General features: G+C 38.2%; 1 pseudogene; it reads left to right on the top strand.

Moving 5' to 3' along the window:
- Positions 1 to 1,614: 1,614 nt before the first annotated feature.
- LOC122650880 lies at positions 1,615 to 7,597 on the top strand (annotated as a pseudogene).
- The last annotated feature ends 12,450 nt before the right edge of the window (positions 7,598 to 20,047 follow it).

Raw genomic sequence — 20,047 nt, 5'->3', positions numbered from 1 at the left:
TGCTTTCTTATTCTTTAGTGATTTCTTCATGAGGTTTTAAGGAGGGAGGGGTTGATTAAGGAGACTATTAAGAAGGAGATTACTCACCTGTCCGAATGTTGTTGAGTAGTTTTTGAATATCAAACAGATTTCCTTTGAAGGTAATTTTAATATAACAGATTTACCCTCTTTTGAAATCAGTTTCACTATAGCACCCGCTATTCTAGCTAATTGTCCATCCTTTTCGAGTGTGATTTCTATGTTATGTATGGTCGAAAATACTTCAAGAAGTTATGCAAGAACATCCTGTATCGTTGAATAGAATACCCACTTTGCATAGATTAAGGGTTCATCATATCGTACTATTACTACTAGCAAAAGAAGTGTATCCACTTGCTTTCTAGCTTAGGTTCTTGTAGATAATCAGTACAATGGGTCACCTTGCAAATCTAATGGGAAGATCTCTCACACATGGATTGAGGTATTAGTATTGGATCGGCATGGTATTGATCGAGGCCGATGCCAATTCTAAGACAAGATTGGTATCGAATCTGGATTGACTGATCCGACCTGATCTGGATCACAAGTACTTTCATTTTTGGTGGAATTTTTTCACCACAAAAATCTGTTTTGTAAATTATTTCTAAGATTTTTATATTTTTAGGGTTTTTTACAATTACCATCCCAAAAACTTTAATATTTACTATTACCCCTCCCCCCAAAAAACTTTCAAACAACTGTTACCTTCTCCTGTTACATACTAATCACTAAGTGACCTTCATCGTTATTGACCCGTAACGGAGGGGGTTAGTAGTGATACTGTGCCATTGTCACGGATTTTCTAGGATCAAAATGCCCTTTTAGGGTGATAATTGTAAAAACCCCCCACCCCATCACCGTCCCTTCTCCTCCTCCTCCTCCTTCTTCTTCTCCTTCTTCTTCCTACTCACATTAACCGTACGAACCTCCAAGTCATCTATGGGAAATTCCATTCTTTTAAGAAAGGAGAGATTCTAGAAAGAAGCTAGTGGAGTGAAAACCAAATTGTCTGTTATGAAGAACGTCGTCGGTCCCTTGAGAAATCCTCCTTGACATGCTGTTTCATGCGTTGGAGACTTGGGATTTACAAATTGTAATAGTGAAAGATACCCTGATTCATACGTATTTATATTAGGCTTCTCAATAGACAGGTAACCAGTATAATTGTGTCCATAAGCATAACTTCTACACCACAAGGAAGGAAGAGGCTGTTCAGATTCTGTTACTCCAAGTGGGTTGCTCCTACAACCAAAACCACTGCAGAGCACGGGTTGCAGCAGCAGGTTCCTTAGACTAAATATCATCCCTTGTAATTCCTGAACATTGCACGCTTTTGTAAATATTGTCCATGGATCCCAGTGTTGAATTCCCACCCAAGAGTTGTAAAATGGATCCGAGAGGGAAATTAAGTAAGCTGAAGAGAAAGTCAACCATGTCTTCCCCGGTTTCAGCATATAATACTTTGTTCATTGACTTACTCATCATTACCTTCAAAGGCATACCTCCTGCAGACCTCAAGGAAGACTGAAACGCATCTCCCATCTCAAATTTTAAACCTTCATCAGATGTAAATCCTTGTTAATTGATCAGGAAAAAATGGTGGAACCGGCATTGAATGGGACCAAGTACATAGTTAATGAGACAAAGGAAGCCGGAGTATGTCAGGTGGTGATGGCGTCATCGATCGGGGTGGTTGGGGTTGCAGAGGAGGAAGAAGGAGAAGATCGAAGAAGGTGAAGGAGAAGGAGGAGCAGCAGAAGGGACGGTGATGGGGTGGGAGTTTTTTACAATTACCACCCCAAAAGGGCATTTTGGTCCTAAAAAATCCATGACAAGGGCACGGTATCACTACTAACCCCCTCCGTTACGGGTCTGTAATGGTGGGGGTCACTTAGTGATTAGTACACTCCAGTACCGTGGTCCTCGGGACGAGGGTTCCTCAGCCTTATGGGCGACATGAGTTTGATATATATATATGGATGGATAATAGATAATATTGTCAATGTATAATATTGATAAATGGGGGATTAGGATCCTGCATTAAAATATACTAATATAATGTGAAGTCGCCACCTAGGGTTAGGGTCTAGGACCCATTAAGTGTAGCCCTATCCGTTGGAATCGGGCTACATGACTCCATATGGTCTGACCAAAGGTTCGGGTAAGGGGTTAGGTTACGAGTGTGGGAAGGTGTTAGGCACCCACCTAGGCCGATCGAAGCCGATCTCTCTGTATTAGATGCTACATAAAGACGAATGTTCTCTCTCTTTTATTACGGGGATGGGGGATATTATGAACTACATTCAGATGCTATGAATTGAACTAAAACATAATAAACTACATTACATATATGAGAAATACGGACTAAAACGATGAAATACGAAAAGACTACATTGAATCAACAAGAATGCAGTAATTATACCTGTATGGTTGTATTCCCCTGGCTCAGGGGAGATAGACGAATGGACTGACGCCGATTCTTTCTGGGCAGAGTAACGGCTCTTTCAAATGATTTGGAGAGGAGAAGACAGACAAAATAACATTTGAAATAAAGGGGTTTTGATGGTTATCCGTGTAGTGACGGGATAACAACGCCTAGGAGAAGGAGTGCTCTATGCTCGAAGGGATAATCGAAGGATCTATCCACGACTAAGAAAATTCCACTCACTCACACTCTCATAAGAGAAAGGAGAGAAAAGAGGGTAAAAAAATGAGACAAAGAGGGTGAAAATCACTTGGGGAAGGTCTCTCTATCCAAAATTCCTTAGAAAATGAGGGAGGGGAACCCTCCTATTTATAGGGAAGGATCCCCTCTTTCTCCTGGCCAGATAAGTCTTCCATGGCGCCGTGGAGATGTCCACGGCGCCGTGGGGGACTTTTCCACGGCACTGTGTGTAACGTCAGCAAGCTGATGTCACACCCTCTCATGGCGCCGTGGTAATCTGGTATACATCCCCACGATGCCGTGGGAAGGGGTCTACGGCGTCGTGGGGGCGCAATGCCATTTTTTCTTGTTTTTGGGCCTAAAATGGGTCATTTTGTGCTCAGTATGATTCTTGGTCTTATGAGTCAGGTATCTTGGGTCTAGAAAGAGGGAGAGTGCGTCGTCCATCGTCCATGTCTCGTTGTCATCATCGCCAATTAGGGGGTGACAAAATTCAGTGTCTACAGGGAGGGTAACAGTTGTTTGAAAGTTTTTTTTTTTTTGGGGGGGGGTAATAGTAAATATTAAAGTTTTTGAGATGGTAATTGTAAAAAACCCATATTTTTATTGTATGTTTGTTTCTTATTTTGTCCATTATATGACTAAAATTAAGTATTTTCTACCTTTTTTCACTTTTTTTGATTTTTTTTTGATTTTAATATTTTTCTTATTCTTTTGACCGATCAAAGCTAATATGGGGACACATCCTTAAAATTGGTACTTTTCTGCCTTTTGGCCGATCCAGGCCCAATATAGGTCGTCTGGATTAGTATCGAATAGATATCAACAAAGACCGATAACGATACCTCAATCCTTTCTCTCACAATGACAATGTTTTACAATGATATAATGGTAATATATTTTTAAATCATTTTGAAATCTCTAGTTAATTTATGTACCATTTGATAACCTTACGCGTGTTTCTGTTTTGTTTTTCACCAAAAATGCTTTTTGATGTTTTTTGTTACAGAAACATATTTCTGGTTTGCGAAATGGTGTTTGATAAACCTGTTCCAGGAACGTATCCAGAACACCTTTAGTACTGTAAAGGTGTTTGATAAAACCTATTTCTGCAACAGTTTTGTAATGATCACTATAAATTACAGAAATACCATTAATGCTATAATCCATATAAAGTCAATAATTTTAGGACATAAAAAAGATCAAATTACATGCACCCCTCCTATAGTTTGAAACAATAACAAACCCCCCCCCTCTAGCTTCACTTTTTACATGCACCCCCTAGATTTGTAGACGGCTTACAAATAATCCCTTACCGTCAAGTGTAAACAGTTAGTTGTAGTTAACCTTTTGAAAAACCCTATATTACCCTTCTATTTTAATCTTTCTTTACCTTTCCCTTTCTTCTCCGGCGAACTGCGAAGAGGAGAATCAACGCCGATGCTACTGCTGCTATAAATCATCGTTGGTGCTCGTCGGTGCTGCTGCTGCTATAAATCCCCAAACCGAGCACTGCTCCACTGTCCTCTCCGGCATATCCATCTTCTCTCCGGCTATCTTCGATGACATTTGGCACTTGAAGGTAATTTTCCCCCTTGAATGGAAAGGGGGGGGACTTCAAAGACATCGGTGGATTGATCATCTGGGTCACGAAGATTTTTTTTCATTTGATGATGATGATTCATGGACTTAATCTGAAGAAGAAGGTGGTTGGTCTTCTTCTTTACAGATCTCCTCGACGACTGGTTTCCCTCGCATCCCTTGGCCCTCGCTCAGCTCTGCGAGTCTCATTGTTGCAGGACAACAGTCCAAAGAGAAACCCTACCCCAAGAACCCTGGAACAGAACTGAAGCCAAAAAGCTAAAGAAGAAAGAGAATGTGTTGACGAAAGGGTAATAATCAGAGCTCCTCCAGCAGCAACAACAACAACAGCAACAACAACAACCATAACCTTATCCCAACTAAATGGGGTCAGCTACATGGATCCGAAAGGGCCAAAAAAAAAGCAAAGAAAAAAAATAGTGGGGGGTTGGTTTAAGCATTAGTCAAAGCAGCATCCCAGGAACATCCCATTACGTGGGATCGGCTACACGGGTCCTTGACCTCCAAACAACTCTATTCGCGATCATACTAGGATTTAGCCCTACCATATGCATATCCTTTCTTACCACTTCTCCAATAGTCATTTTAGGTCTACCCCTACCTCTTTTAGTTCCTTCCAATTGAATCTGGTCACTCTTTCTTACTGGTGCATCCGTGGGTCTCCTTTGTACATGACCAAACCATCTCAAGCGGCTCTCTTGAAGTTTGTCCTAGATTGGTGCAACTCCTAATTTGGTTCTAATACAAACATTCCTTACTCTATCTCTCCTGGTCTTGCCGCACATCCTCCTCAGCATCCTCATCTCCGCTACACTCATCTTATCTATATGACTCTTCTTAACTGCCCAACATTCCGCCCCATAAATCATCGCTGGTCTTATTACTGTCCTGTAGAATTTTCCCTTAAGCTTAATAGGCATACGTTTGTCACATAAAACTCCTGATGCTCCTCTCCATTTCAACCATTCTACTTTAATTCTATGCGAAACATCATCTTCTATATCACCTTCTTTGTTAAAGGTTGACCCTAGGTATTTAAAGCATTCACTTTGTGGTAGCTCTCTCTCTTCAAGTTTCACCACTTCATCATCTTTCCTGGTTTGCCTGAAGTTACACCTCATATATTCTGTCTTTGTTCTGCTTAACTTAAAACCTCTTGATTCCAAGTTTGATCTCCATAGTTCCAGCTTTACATTAATCCCTTCCACTGTCTCATCTATCAAAACAACATCGTCAGCGAATAGCATACACCAAGGGACTTCATCTTGAATATGTCTAGTTAAATCATCCATGATGAGTGCAAACAAATAAGGGCTTAGAGTTGATCCTTGTTGTAGCCCAATTGTAATTGGGAATTCACTACTTTGTCCCTCTGCAGTTTTGACACTTGTCACCACACCCTCATACATGTCCTTAACTATATCCACATAGTTAATTGAGCTCCTTCTCTTCCCTAGGACATGCCAAATGAGCTCTCTAGGCACTCCATCATATGCCTTTTCTAGGTCGATAAAGACCATATATAGATTCCTTTTGTGAGCTCTAAAGATTTCCATAAGCCTCCTTAGAAGGTAAATAGCTTCTGTCGTGGATCTCCCTGGCATAAAACCAAATTGGTTGTCCGATATATCAGTATCTCTTCTTAGGTGAGCTTCAATGATTTTCTCCCAAAGTTTCATGGTATGACTCATTAGCTTAATGCCTCTATAGTTATTGCAGTTCTGGATGTCACATTTGTTCTTATAAATCGGAACTACAATACTTCTCCTCCAATCATCTGGCATTTTCTTTGTATTTAGAATCTTGTTAAACAACTTGGTTAGCCAAGATACCCCCTTCCTCCTAAGCTCTTCCACACTTCAATTGGGATCTCATCCGGTCCTGGTGTTTTGCCTACCTTCATCTTTCGTAGAGACTCTTTAACTTCGGCTTCTTCAACTCGTTGGAGCTGTCCATGGTGTGTGTTGGCTTCAAGCCTATTGCTTTCCACTTCCGAAGTGACCCCATCAGTCGAGGTAGCTCCATTTAGCAAATTATAAAAATACTCACCCCATCTCTCCATAATGTCTGCATCCCGTATTAGTACTCTACCATCCTCGCTCTTTATGCATCTAACATGGTCCAAATCTCTGCTCTTTCTTTCTCTTATTTTAGCTATCCGATAGATCTCATTTTTCCCTTCCTTTGTATTAAGCTTTTCATAAAGTTCATCATATTTCTTCGCTCTTGCTTTCCCCACAATTTTTCGAGCTTCATTTCTGGCCGAATAATAGCTCACTTTATCCTCTCCCTCGTTAGTCCTTTGCCAAGTCTTAAAACAATCTTTTTTAGTCTTAATGGCTGCTTGAACCTCATCATCCCACCACCAAGTCTCTCTAGAGCCCAGACGCATACCTTTAGAAATCCCAAGTACTTCCTTAGCAACCTTCTTGATACAAGTCGTCATATTAATCCACATCTCGTTTGTATCTCCTTCAAAATCCCACCTCCCTTACAAGGCCATTTTCTCGGTAAATGATTCTAGGAGAGCTCCTTATAACCGGCCCCATCTTATTTTAGGACAAATTTGTTTCGCCTTCTTACGGTGTCTCGTACCAAGGTACATATCCAAGACCACCAGTCTATGTTGGGTGGTTAAGCACTCTCCCGGTATGACCTTACAGTCCTTACATAATAATCTGTCAGACCTTCTGATTAGGAAGAAATCTATTTGGCTTGCATGCTGCCCACTCTTCCAGCAACAACATTAACTACAATAGTAATCAGCACGTGACAAGTATGATGGAGGAAGACGAGGTCTAGGACGAGACGACTGAGAGGTCTAATCTCGATGATCCCATCTCAATGAACCTGATGATACTCTCATTGGTGGTGACAAGACCAGCGCTGACTATTACTTTGATTCTTACTCTCACTATGGTATTGATGAAGAAATCTTGAAGGATACAATCAAGACTAAGACATACCAAAACGTTATTTATCAGAATACTTTCCTCTTTAGGAACAAAGTGGTCCTTGATGTGGGAGCTGGGACTGAAATTGTCTCTGTTTTGTGCAAAAGTAGGGGCAATGCATGTTTATGCGGTTGAATGCTCCCAAATGGCAGATATGGCAAAAGAGATTGTGGAAGCCAATGGATTTTCAAATGTTATAATAGTTTTGAAGGGAAAAATTTTAGAGATTGTGCTGCCAGTTGCTCATGTGGATATCATCATTTCGGAATGGATGGGATATTTTCTTCTGTTTGAGAATATGTTAAATACAGTGCTTTATGCACGCGATAAATGTCTTATTAATGATGGCTTATTCTGAAAGCGATCGTGGATGTGTTGTGGAAGGCAAAACCCTAAAGCGGATGTCCATTGGAGAAGTATTGTCTTCTGCAACCTCCGCCGGAGATGGTGTGAAGGCAAACCTTAAATCGATTTAGGGAATTTTCATTTTGGGGGAGAAGAAGGTTATGAAGGGTAAAATGGTACTTAATGTAGGTCACTGAAGTATAAAGGGCAAAGTTGTCTTTTTTACTTTCAAAATTAACAGTTCTCTAACATCGTGAACCATCAGGGGGTTATACGTAAAAGTAAAACTAGGGGGTGTTTTATTATTGTTTCAAATTATAGGGGGTGCATATAATTTGCTCTAAAAATTATTAAAAATTCATATAAAGTGTACATTAAAAAAAAAGACAGAGATGCACTATTAGATTACTGTAAATCACAGAAATACCATTAACACTATAATCCATATAAAGTCAATGATTTTTTTTTTTTTTTTTTTTGATGAAAGTGTAATCACACAAACCACACACCAATCCCAAAAGGTTAACCGAATATAAAGTCAATGATGTTAGGATATTAAAAGTTATTACAAATCCATATAAAGTGTATATATCTGTAAGCAATTGGAACAGATGGTTAATCAAAATGAAATTATTGAATATCAATAACAAGAACTAATACCATTTCCTATTTTTCTAGTGGATACACATAATCTCTAAATTCTAATAATGTATAGAGACACAGGGGTGATCCATGGCTGCACCTACTACAAAAGCAATCAATTTGTTATAAGACCTCCAACAAAAGGCTGAGAATTGTCATTCTCAAATTACCTTAACTAACTGTGCTCTACCAACTTGAGCTAAAGACCCATCAAGTAGAGTTTTGACCATACTTATGAATAAAAAGGGTCTTAATGCATCTATGAAGATTTTCAAATTACCTTACCTTCAAATCCATGCTGAATCAGGAGGCTATGGTTTTAATTTTTGGCCTTTTTTTAATTTGTCTTGGGATTGAGCTACCTAGTGCAACTGATTTACCTCAAGTTATGTTGATTTAATGAATTGATAGTTGACATAATCAATATGCCAACCTGCAGAAACAATGGTTAACAGAATGGTATGTTATGAAAAATAAAGAGAACATAAAAAGAATATCACCTAAGATGACCCATGGTAGGAGTGAGACAAGCTGATGGAAATCGATAGACCAGAAAGGGAAAATGTGTGAGAGAAAGCAAGAGATGGAAGAAGGGTAGAGGATATGACTTGGTATCTCACCACCAAGCCTAGGTCAGTTTCACCACCAACCATGAGAGAAGAACGAAGGGGAAAATGGGTTTTTTTGAACAGATTATCTCAGGGTTTAATTCTCTGCTTTGGCAAAATTATCTATGTCCAATATTTTTCAGTATCAAAATCTGTCTAAGCAGGTTTCCACAATCCACATGAAACTGAAAATTGCCCAAACACAATGTTTTGGCAAAGTTTATCGGATTTGGTAATCTAAGCTTTAGTACACCCCTCCTCCACTTTGTCTCACCTTTATCAAACACATCAATTCATGAACCATTGAGTCCCCCAACTTGATTAAAGAGGAAAATACATGGATGGTTCCTTTTCTCCTTACCTTGATCCATTCGCATGTATCTTATTTTTTCAAATCCGAATATTATCTGAGATCCGGGCTGGCCCCTATGATTTTATTAAACATGTTGTTAATTAATCCATTCATATGCACCTAGGTTGCACTAAACTAATCTGCATGATATTTAAGATTTTGATAGAATTACGCTTTTCTTTAGAAAGAGGAGGGAAGAAAAAACCACTCTTGTTCCCAAATTAACACGTGAGACCAAGCTCCAAATTAATTATTGGAAACTAGCCAAGCCCACCAATACACATCCATCCATCAGCATCAAGGGTTTCCCGAGGGCATGCACAAGACTACCCAAGATGGGTATATGCTCTCCAAATTCATGTTGAGTGGTTTTCCACCCTTACTACAAGATAGAATATCCACCCTAAAAACATTAATTTCAAACAATGCTCCAATCATATTATTAGGCAAACATATAACTGTATATAGATTATACTAAATCAATTAGGGTAAATTACACGTCATCCCCTGGTTTTCAAACGAAACTCAGATCACCCTTTGGTTTTTGAAAAAACTTAAATCACCCCCTCTACAGTAACGGTGTTAGTTTGCTGTTAGTTATTGGTGTGAAATGACTATTTTACCCTTGTTCTAAAACATTAGAATTAAATTTACAATACTACCCTTCCTTCATCTTCAACATTGGTCAAGGGTAGTTTAAGGATTTAAATGTATTTAACTGACTGACATCATCACTTAACAGAATTAAACTAACGATAGGGATTAATTTGTCATATTGGGATATAAACCAGGGGGTGATTTGAGTTTTTTCAAAAAACCAGGGGGTGATCTGAGTTTCGTTTGAAAACCAAGGGGTGACGTGTAATATACCCAATCAATTATTATGAAACATAACTAAAAGACATGCATAAAAATGTCAAACCAGAGTTGGAAGATTCATAAGACTTATGTGTAGGTAGTTAATACCTCCACATTTTAAATCTATCTACCACTGTCTGCAATTGGTGTGGCCTATTTTCTAATTGAAACACTAATGTTGAGCCACTTTTATTGGTAAGCACTTGGGCAGCTGAGCCCTATAGGCTCACCACCAGGATTGTAGGAGTTTGGTCTTTTATTCATCCAAGAACACCATATGAAGTATAACAGAGTGTAGCATTGATAGATCCATGATAGGAGCATAGAAAATATATAAATGCAAATGGAGTTAACTTAAATTCCTTGATATAAACAATTGAATGAACAAATAAATTGCAGAAGAAGAAGAAGAGGAAGAAGGGCTTCAACTAAGAGAGAAGAGAATCAAATACCTTCTAGATGGGTTTTTGCTACCAATCTTCTTGGATTTGCAGGCCTTCGTTCAACGTTGTCGATTGAGGTTGAAGAGAAGAGCTGAGGGCAAGAGCTTGTGGTTGATTGAGATCTCCCTAGTTTTCCACTCAGGCTTGTGAGGACGAAGAAGAGAGTAGACAATGGTGATACCTCTACCCTTCCTTTTTTTATCGGGGAAACACATTCATTCAATTGGTACAAAATTTGTAGAAAAAAGTTTTTACAAATCTGTTACATGATGCATAAATGACCATAAATTTTGATTTATGGTACCAAAAACACATGAAACAAAACAGATTTATCAAATGATTTTTTGGGTATTTTTGTATGTTGAGAACACAAATAGCACAGAAACACTAGATACGTAAAGTTATCAAACGATACCTTTAGATTATGTGTTCTCTATCCAACAATTAAAATTACCATATTTCACTCAAAATGATGAACTGCTTAGAAGGCCCGCCCAAAGGCAATTTTCTCTCATAAATTTATTTCTTTATCCAATTTATTAAAGACAATCGGGTAGTAATGTAATGAGAAAACATGCATGTGCCATCCAGTATATCAACTGTAACTTGGGTTAGAGTTAGATTGGGATCGGAAGGGCCATCTACATGAAAATATAGGAGTGAAGGAATTGAGTTGAGTCTAAATCTAGAGTTCTAAATAATAGTATTCCTTTAAGTAATCTATATATTAAAGGGTTTTACCCTTAATGATGAAATGAGATGATTAATTTTTATCGGAGTGGAGCTCACTGTACAACTGGGTATCCTAATGGTGCTTGGTTTACATGTGGATTACCACTGATCTTGTTATTAAAAAACCAAAATAAAAATTCATTTCATGCCATCTTTAAGGGATAAGAATAGCTACGATTATAGAGTATTGTTTCTCTCTTATTCTGATCAAGTGGGTCACATATGAATGATACAGTTCTTCTCATCACCGTTGGTGTTGTGTGCAGATTCTCCCTTTTTCCCCAACTTCCCGGTTTTTAATTCGCAAAATAGAAAAGTAAGAAGCATGAAAAAGCTATCTATAGTCTAAATCCATTTGATAACTTACAAACGATTATCCGCATATTCAAAAGTCTGCATCACATATACTTTTTTTAGGTTAAAGTCTACATCACATATACAATATTGCAATAAACTTACTTTACTATAGTCCCCAATAGCTATAAGTGGTGATTCCATACTAACAATGGCTACCAATGAGACCAACTCCTCAAATAAGAGGTCATGAGTTCAAACCACCTTGGAGCCTAATCCATCCTGTGTCCCCCCCCCCTATTAAAGCTCTCCAATTCCAAAAAAATAGCTACCAATGAGTTAATGAAGAGATGAATACACAACCACGAATACAACTTGATAGCACTATGTTGTCCTTAAAAAATATATCAGTTTGGGGAGCCCAATCCTACACGCTTATTTTAAATGTCAATAATTGTCACGTGGTAGATTAGATGAGGCTCAAATTACGTGGTAGATAAACGCCTAGGTCCCCACTTCTTACATGGCAAGTTATAGTCTTGGTAGAGTTTATTATATGCCAAATAAAATTTGAAAATCCAAGGCTATAAGAAAGTGCATGGTAGTGGCTGAAGAACTATAGGTGTGGAAAACTACCTCAACAAAAGGCCTGACAAGGGGAAGGAAGTGAATAGTCAAAAAGCCAAAGATCTCTTCCAACAGTCAACCAGTGAGTCCCTATTCGAGTAAGACACTCGAAAACATTGCGTAATAGTGCATCTGGTGGGATATTACGTGATCATTTGGGAGCAATTTCTAAATGTTTTGGGGTGTACCAGGGATTGGGAATCAATTTCATGGCAGAGATGGGAGCGTTCTTTGAAGGAGTACAACAAGCTGGGGATTTACATATTGGAAAGCTTTGGATTGAGAGCAACTCGACAGCTGTTGTTTCATCCATCCTTTCTTGCAAAATCCCTTGGTGCTTTATGCAGATTTGGTGATCGCTCAGCAACTACCTAGACTTCATTCAATGGTGAATCACTCATTGTTTTCGAGAAGCTAATTCTGCTACAGATGCTCTTGCAAATCATGCAACCAAAACGAAAGGCGGCACAAGCTTTTGGAATGCCCCTCCTTTCATTTCTCAGGCAATTTGTTGGGAAGCTCAGGTCCGTCCCTATTACAAATTTGCATAATTTCTTTAGGACTATTGAATACCTCTTTTTGTGTAAAGATTTCCAGAATCTGTCTTTTATCAATGGCAAGGCCAAAGATAAATAAATAGTTTCTCTAGGAGTTTTTTTTCGGTTGTTCTTTCAATCATTCTTTGTAAATGTTCCTTTATTTTTCTCTAATACAATTTTGCTGACCTTTAGCAAAAATCTATATAATGACCTCTCTATTTAACAGTAAAAACAACCACGTCATCTCATCTCTCCATGTGACAATATTTGAAATGGGGATCTTCATTTAAAAAAAAAATAAGTGGGCATTCCATCTATACTTAACGGAGAGGGTTTCACACGAGATTAGAATACAGTTTTTCACCAATAGGAGAGAGGGTGACGAATCATCATTCGTCTAATAAAGAGTATTCATTACGGAGACAGATTGTGGGCAATATTGGTGGGATGTGAGAGGACGGATTTAATCCTCTCCAATTCCTAAAGCCGTGCAATGCGGTAGTGCTAAGTGGAGATGTCAACACCTGGCAACTCGGACATCCAACCGTCCAAGCTCAACATAAGTCAATGAGTTCGAATCGTTAGATGTCCGATCTACCATGTGCCGACATCTTCACCTAACACTACCTAACACTACCGCACTACACAACTTTAGAGAATTGGAGAAGATTGTCCCTTAAAGAGATAATGTGTAAGAATCTTCACATTGGCATCATATTCTTTTTTTTCCCTACTCTTATTAACATAATTAGATATTGAATTGAAATCTGTACCAAGAAAGAGAAAAAGCATTTTGAGACTACTATAAGGCTGGCTTTTGCTAATGATGCAAAGAAGGTAATTAAATAAATTGATGCCCTGCTGCTGATTGTAATAGATAACATTAAAAGAAATTTAATAAACGGGCATTGTGTTGGGAATTCGGATCCTATTAATTATATGGTTTTTTATCCTTAAAGCATATTCCGGTCAAGGTTATAAAACTAATTTCCTTGTGGGGAAAGTAAAAATGATTTTTTCTTTTACATTTTTTTTTGGTCGAAATGATTTTTTCCTTTTTTTTTTGGTAAGTAACAAAGCAATAAAGGTTGTGTCTTTTCAATGATTTTTCCAGTTGACTAATTCCATTTACGTTAGCTAGAGAAACCTCGCATCCACCCCAGCCACTATCAATTGCGTTGGGCTTCTCTGTAGCGCACCATCCGACAGATATGCAACCAAACACACACACAGGCAGGGTGTTGGGCTACATGCCCAAGCACTGCAGGCCGTTAGATGTGCACTGTATACTATATCGCACTCCAGAGGACCCAAATCTCTGTCACTTAGCTATATTTGTCTGCAGTTCAGGGATAGATCCTGAACCGTTCAAACCAGAAAAATCATCTTTCTAAAAGAGAAAGAGAGAGAACCGGATCCGGCTCCTCTCCATTGAGTCCACCGATCAGGGAGTGCTCAGGGATGTATACCAGTCAGCCCAGCCATCGGATGCCTCATTGGGCAAATAACTCATTGGAGAGGAACCCGACACAAACTATCAAGACAGTATAAAACGAGTTATTGAATTGATCTTGTGTGCAAGATACACAATTAACAGCATCTTGTTGGGTTCTTAATCTTCTGGTGCTTAAACTCCAATTGATGAGTTCTAACATTTGAAGCCTATAATTTTTGTATAATTCTGTAATTCTCTTCTTCATCTTTTCTTGAGGCGCTGTAAGCGTTAAGGATGAAAAGGAAGGGTTGAGAGCAGCAAGATACCTGCTAAGTTTAGTTGCCATTTCTAAATTCGTTTAGCTTCGTTATTAGACTATGTTGGCTTTAGTCCACTAATCCAGCAACTTTTAGTTAGCTCTTAAATTATCTGGACTGGTAGCTCAGATATGCTCTATTTGCTTGAAAACTTTCACTCAAGACAGAATTCATCAACAAGTGCAGAAAACAAAGTTTTGTAAAAATAGTCTCAAAAACCAACAATTTGTAAGGACTTATAAAGAAAGACTAGCTGGATAATAACACAAGGTTAGAAATATAATACATGAGGGTTCATGCTTTGGAGTGGATAATCTAAACAAATAGAGGTTGGAAAGGCTATACCAATAGTAGATCCACCCAACTAAGCTTGCATACATGGACTACACACAGGTTCTTAACTTTTAGAGGGGCTGAAAGGCATTTCTGCACATAATTTCTTGTTGAACCAGATCAGAGCACTAGCTTCAAGGCCATCTCAGTATCTTATATATGCACACAGAAATATCTGAATCAATGACTTTTGATTTTGTTGTATCCCAAAGTATAATTCAAAAACTCTTAGATTCAAGATTTTCCCTAAGGGTATACCATGGATCTATGGTCCAACAGCAATTATCCAAGTGACTGATTGAAGCACACTTAACAGATCTAAAGTAAAGGCTGAAAATACAGCCAGACAATGTGCTTTTTCCTGAAGGTGGGAAGGACATCAAAATCATAATGAAGCAAATGGAAAACATCTCTGAAAAGCATATGTAAAAAAATAAAAAGCAGGAACAACATCATTTCAAAGGTTGAAGCAGAAAATACAGAAGCTTTGGACCTCAAAAGCAAATGTGAACGACCAACAAACTCAGCAACAAATGGGAAAAAATTGGACAAGAACCAGTAAGTTCATGGTGTATAGTAAGATCTAAGAACAAGACTGACCCATGTCAACCCAAAAGCAGAATAAGATTAGTTCTAGTGATTTGGAAGACAAGGTCTAGGCCTGCAACCACTGTAAATAATCCAAATGCTTTGGGTTAAAAAAGAAATCTAATGTCTCTGCCACTACCCTGTCCGTCTTTTTGATTTGGGAACCATGAAATAACAAGGAGCATCAAAGATGACACAGTAAAAGATGCCCATTTCAATATGTGATATACAAGTGAAAATCTTCTCATTGGTCAGTATAAGTAAAATTCAGTTGAACCAAAAAATCTAATTAGATCCGATGAAAAAATTGCATCTGTTAGAAGCTGAGGAATTCATACCAATTTATGGGGAAATACTACTCTTCTGTGACTTAGATCTAACAACTCTCATCACATCAACATGCAAAAACCAACAGTCTTTTCTAATTCAAATTCTAGGTTTTAATACCTTTCAACCATATTCTCATCTCGAATAGAAAATGTAAACAAAATCATAGAATTCCATAAACAAGTTAGAAGCATAAAAAACCTCAAGGACAGGGATGGGTAACAGTGATAGGGAACAAAGTTCCAGAAAATGGTAAAGGCAAAAAACATGAAAACACTACTTTTTCAATAAAGAGAATTTTCTCTTTCCCTCACTACTTTCCTCAATGAAGGATTTATTTTCTCTTTCCCTCACCACTTTAGTCAACCACAAGCAATTAATAGTACCTTCAAAAAATTAGGGACACAACTTCATAATCGTCACAAGGCAAAAGCATAAGAATAGTCTGAAACTCTCAATGCACTGTTTCAGAAATAATATCATCAAACGTCTTGTTACATGACCATCATCATTATGAAGGGATGAGAATGTCATACCACTTGCCACAGGAAATGAAAGCAGTTGACTTATTTAGCTCAACAACAGTACATCGTGGGCTTCTAGTTCCACCAATATATAGAACTCAACCATCTAGAAGGTCCAGAAAACTCAAGCAGCAGAACCACCAATAAAAATCCCCTTCCCTGTTTCCCCTGTTTCCATGCCATCTTGGGAAGAATCCAAAAACAATAGGCCAGGCCTGCTACCATTAGAATAACAACCTGAACCCTTCCAAGTCACAAGGTTCCTAACCTATTAGACTGCTCTCTGATGCTAAGTCTCTGCTTGCCCCAATGGCTAGTGTATGTCTGTATGTAGCACTACAGTAAGACAGTCTTCTACTATGACTATTGGAATACATCATTCTTGGCACCTCTCCATCAATACCCATAACCTAGAATCTACCAACAACATAACACATGCCAAAGCCTACCTAAACTTCTTCCAAATGGCTGATTAAGATCTCATTCTTGTCCTTTTACCTCTGCTTCACATGCTGTCATTCCTTCTCCTCAGGGTTATCGCTAAACAGACCTTGTGTTTCTATTATCAGGACTTGACTTTCCAACAACAACAACCCAGCCTTTCCCAACTAAATGGGGTCAGCTACATGGATCTTTGCCCTCCAATCAGCTCTATTCAAGGACATATTAGAAACAAGCCTTAAGCTATGCATGTATTTCCTCACCACTTCTCTTAAGATCATTTTAGGTTGCCCCTGGCTCTTTTAGTTCCTTCAATTTGAATCAAATCACTCTTCCGTACTGGAGCATCCAAAGGTCTCTGTTGAACATGATCATGCCACCTCAAACAACTTTCTTGTAGCTTATCACATATCGGGGCTACTCCCAAACCAGCTCTAATATGATCATTCTTTACTTTATCAGGACTAGACTTTCTAAGCTCTAGTATATATGTACTGGTCAGTTACTTTCTCCATGAGATAATCCAGAAAGAGAGAGCTTTCAATCATAAACCACACTTTTCAATTTTCATCCTTATGGTTCACATAGAACTCCATAGAGAGACTCCTACCAAGCAATCTTTTGCCATAATTTCTAGAAAACAAGAACACAAGACCCTCCTTATGCTGCCTGTTAGTTATACATGATCAGGAGCCTGCCAGTACACCAGCCAGATAGCACTTGATTTGACAAGACAGGTAGAAGGTATCTGAACATTAAATATCTGAAGAAACATTAGGCATTCATGAGAGCGTCCATGGACCTTGTTTGGCAATCTTTAACTACTGAATAGGAATGGAAAGCCCAAATGAAGAGAGCACCATCAAGAAGGAAGACTTCCAGCATTCTCACTTCCGTTCTGTGATTTACTGACTCTCAACAAAGGTTAGTCTTCATATTTTGCTTCTTCTATGGAACATCTACCTTCCTTAAATAAATTCTTCCTACTTAATAGGGGGTGTGCAGAAAAAAAAATAAAGGAGCCAAGAAATAGCCAAAGAATGTGGATCCAAACTGTAAGAACAGTAGATTAGCTCAAAAATTGAACAATGTAGGGAAGTAAGCAACAAATCTTGACAAGGCAACGACTCGATGCCATCAACTTGCTCATGAGAATCCACTGCTAACAACTTCTAATGCTTTGCTTCCTACCAACCTTGGCAAAACAATAATTCCAACATTAAACAAACAGAAAAAGGGTGAACCATCAGAAACTTTCTGCAGTTTCTGAGCAACTATTTAAAGGTGGGAGAAGGGTCATACACACAACAATACAGGGCAGACCCAGGAATTTTCTCTTGGAGGGGCCAAGTTAAATATTTTTCACATATATGCATAGAAATATCTTATCTTAAATTATATAAACATAAATATGGGTTATCCACAAAGTCTTCCTTTTACCCCCAAGGCCTGCCCCTAAAACAATATGTCACGTTCTCATAATTGTGAGAAATTTTAAGAAAGGTTCAAGGATACTTTGATTGTAAAATATCATTCTAAACTTGGAAGACAACTGGAACTTTCAGGGAGTCAATCTTTAAAGTTGAAAAGTCTTTCAAATTAACAAAATGAGATGGAGCTTATTCACACACAGAGAGAGAGAGAGAGAGTAAACACCGTAGCAATAATCTAATGCTCATCATATAAAAAAAAAAAAATAACGCGATTGTAATGTATCAAAGTGAAAATCTTTGTTCTCTTTAGATTCTAGAGGAAGAGGTGCCACATCGGTTATGGAAGCACCTTCACACCTACAAGCTTCAGCAAGAAATGATGAACGAAATCTTGAAAGGCAAAAATAATTTACATCATAAACTGGAGGATCAATGCCTAGTAGGCCAAACGGGCATATACCTTTCCTGGGAGAAGAGTAGAAGATAAGTTTCTAAAGTGATCAGGATAAACAGATTAATTTTATACAAGCTTCGACTTGAATGGAAACATTTTGACTGTGTCTCAACCGTAAGATGTAGTAAGGGCTCTAAACAAGATGCTTAATTTTATAACCTTGAGATTATGTAACTGTAACCCAGTGAAAGTCATGTTTTGGCAGGGTCCTGGGAGGGGTGGATTGAAATGGTCCTAACCATTGCCAATCGTTTGCAGAAAGTGGCCACTCTTAAGACTCAAACCAGTCTTCCCACTGGCGCCTGAACTTTTTACCTCAAGAAAATCACTCAAGGAAAATACATAGTTTATGACCAAAATAGATGAGCAAGAAGTCAAAACTGTGGCCTTATCAACCAATTAATCCAACATCATCCTTGGCACACTACAAAGGATCCATAGTGGAAGACTTCCTTCTGACTTATATATTTTATCAACCCATTAATCCAAAATCATCCTTGGCAAACTACAAAGGATCCATATTGAAAGACTTCCTTCTGATAATAAATTCTTATATAGAGAATGTATTAAAGGAAAAGAGGCATGCTGACATATTAATTCGCAGAGATTACTTTTCTTTGCTTCAAATACGTCTACCCAGAAAATTGGACCTAACCAAAATAAGATGCTTGTCAACATCCGAGACAACAAAACATTGCAAGCCTGATACATGCTGGCACATCAGTATCAAGGTTCAATGGATAGTAATCTGGTTGAAACGGTCCAACCTGATTCGAATCCAACCCATGATGTCTCAACATATCCCAATCTAGATCACATGATCTGTATCAGGATTTACTGATCCTTCAAACCCTATTACATGTACATGCTAGTGTTAAATAATTTCAAAATACACATAAGAAAAAAAAATTACTATCCATAAAATTTATCTATTTATTTTTTTTTTTTTTTAAAAAGACCATTCCCCAAGCCTAGCATAAAGTTATAAATCAGGAGACAACACGCTACAAATGCTGGTAGATTATGCAAGTTAGGGTAGGCTTCTGTTTTCTCATTTTATCACTCCTTTATTGAAGACAACTATTTGATGAATCAGACATGCTTTAGATTTTCTTTGTGGGTCATAGTGTGTTTCTTTATCAGATTCTCATTCTAACATAGTTTCAGAGACTCAAAAAGATTCCCTCATTCAAATAAAAGATTCTAGTCTCCTATAGCCTTCAGCGATTAGGAAGAGTTATTCAAGACAGTTCAAATCTTTACCTACTTGTTTGACACAATTGGTTGACAGGGAAGAATCACTTATACCATTCATGATCCACATGTATAAGATGACACCCAAGATATTCAAGACAGTTCAAATCTTTACCTACTTGTCTGACACAAAAGGTTGAAAGGGAAGAATCACTTATACCATTCATGATCTACAAGTATAAGACGACATCCAAGATCTCAAAACAAACTTAAACAAGTAAAGCATGGTACCAGGGTTTTTTTTTCTTGGGGCGGGGGTGAA

Source organism: Telopea speciosissima, chromosome 2 (genome assembly GCF_018873765.1).
Source record: "Telopea speciosissima isolate NSW1024214 ecotype Mountain lineage chromosome 2, Tspe_v1, whole genome shotgun sequence".
NCBI lineage: Eukaryota > Viridiplantae > Streptophyta > Magnoliopsida > Proteales > Proteaceae > Telopea > Telopea speciosissima.
Note: the sequence above shows the minus strand (reverse complement) of the source record. Positions and strands in the feature narration are given on the sequence as shown.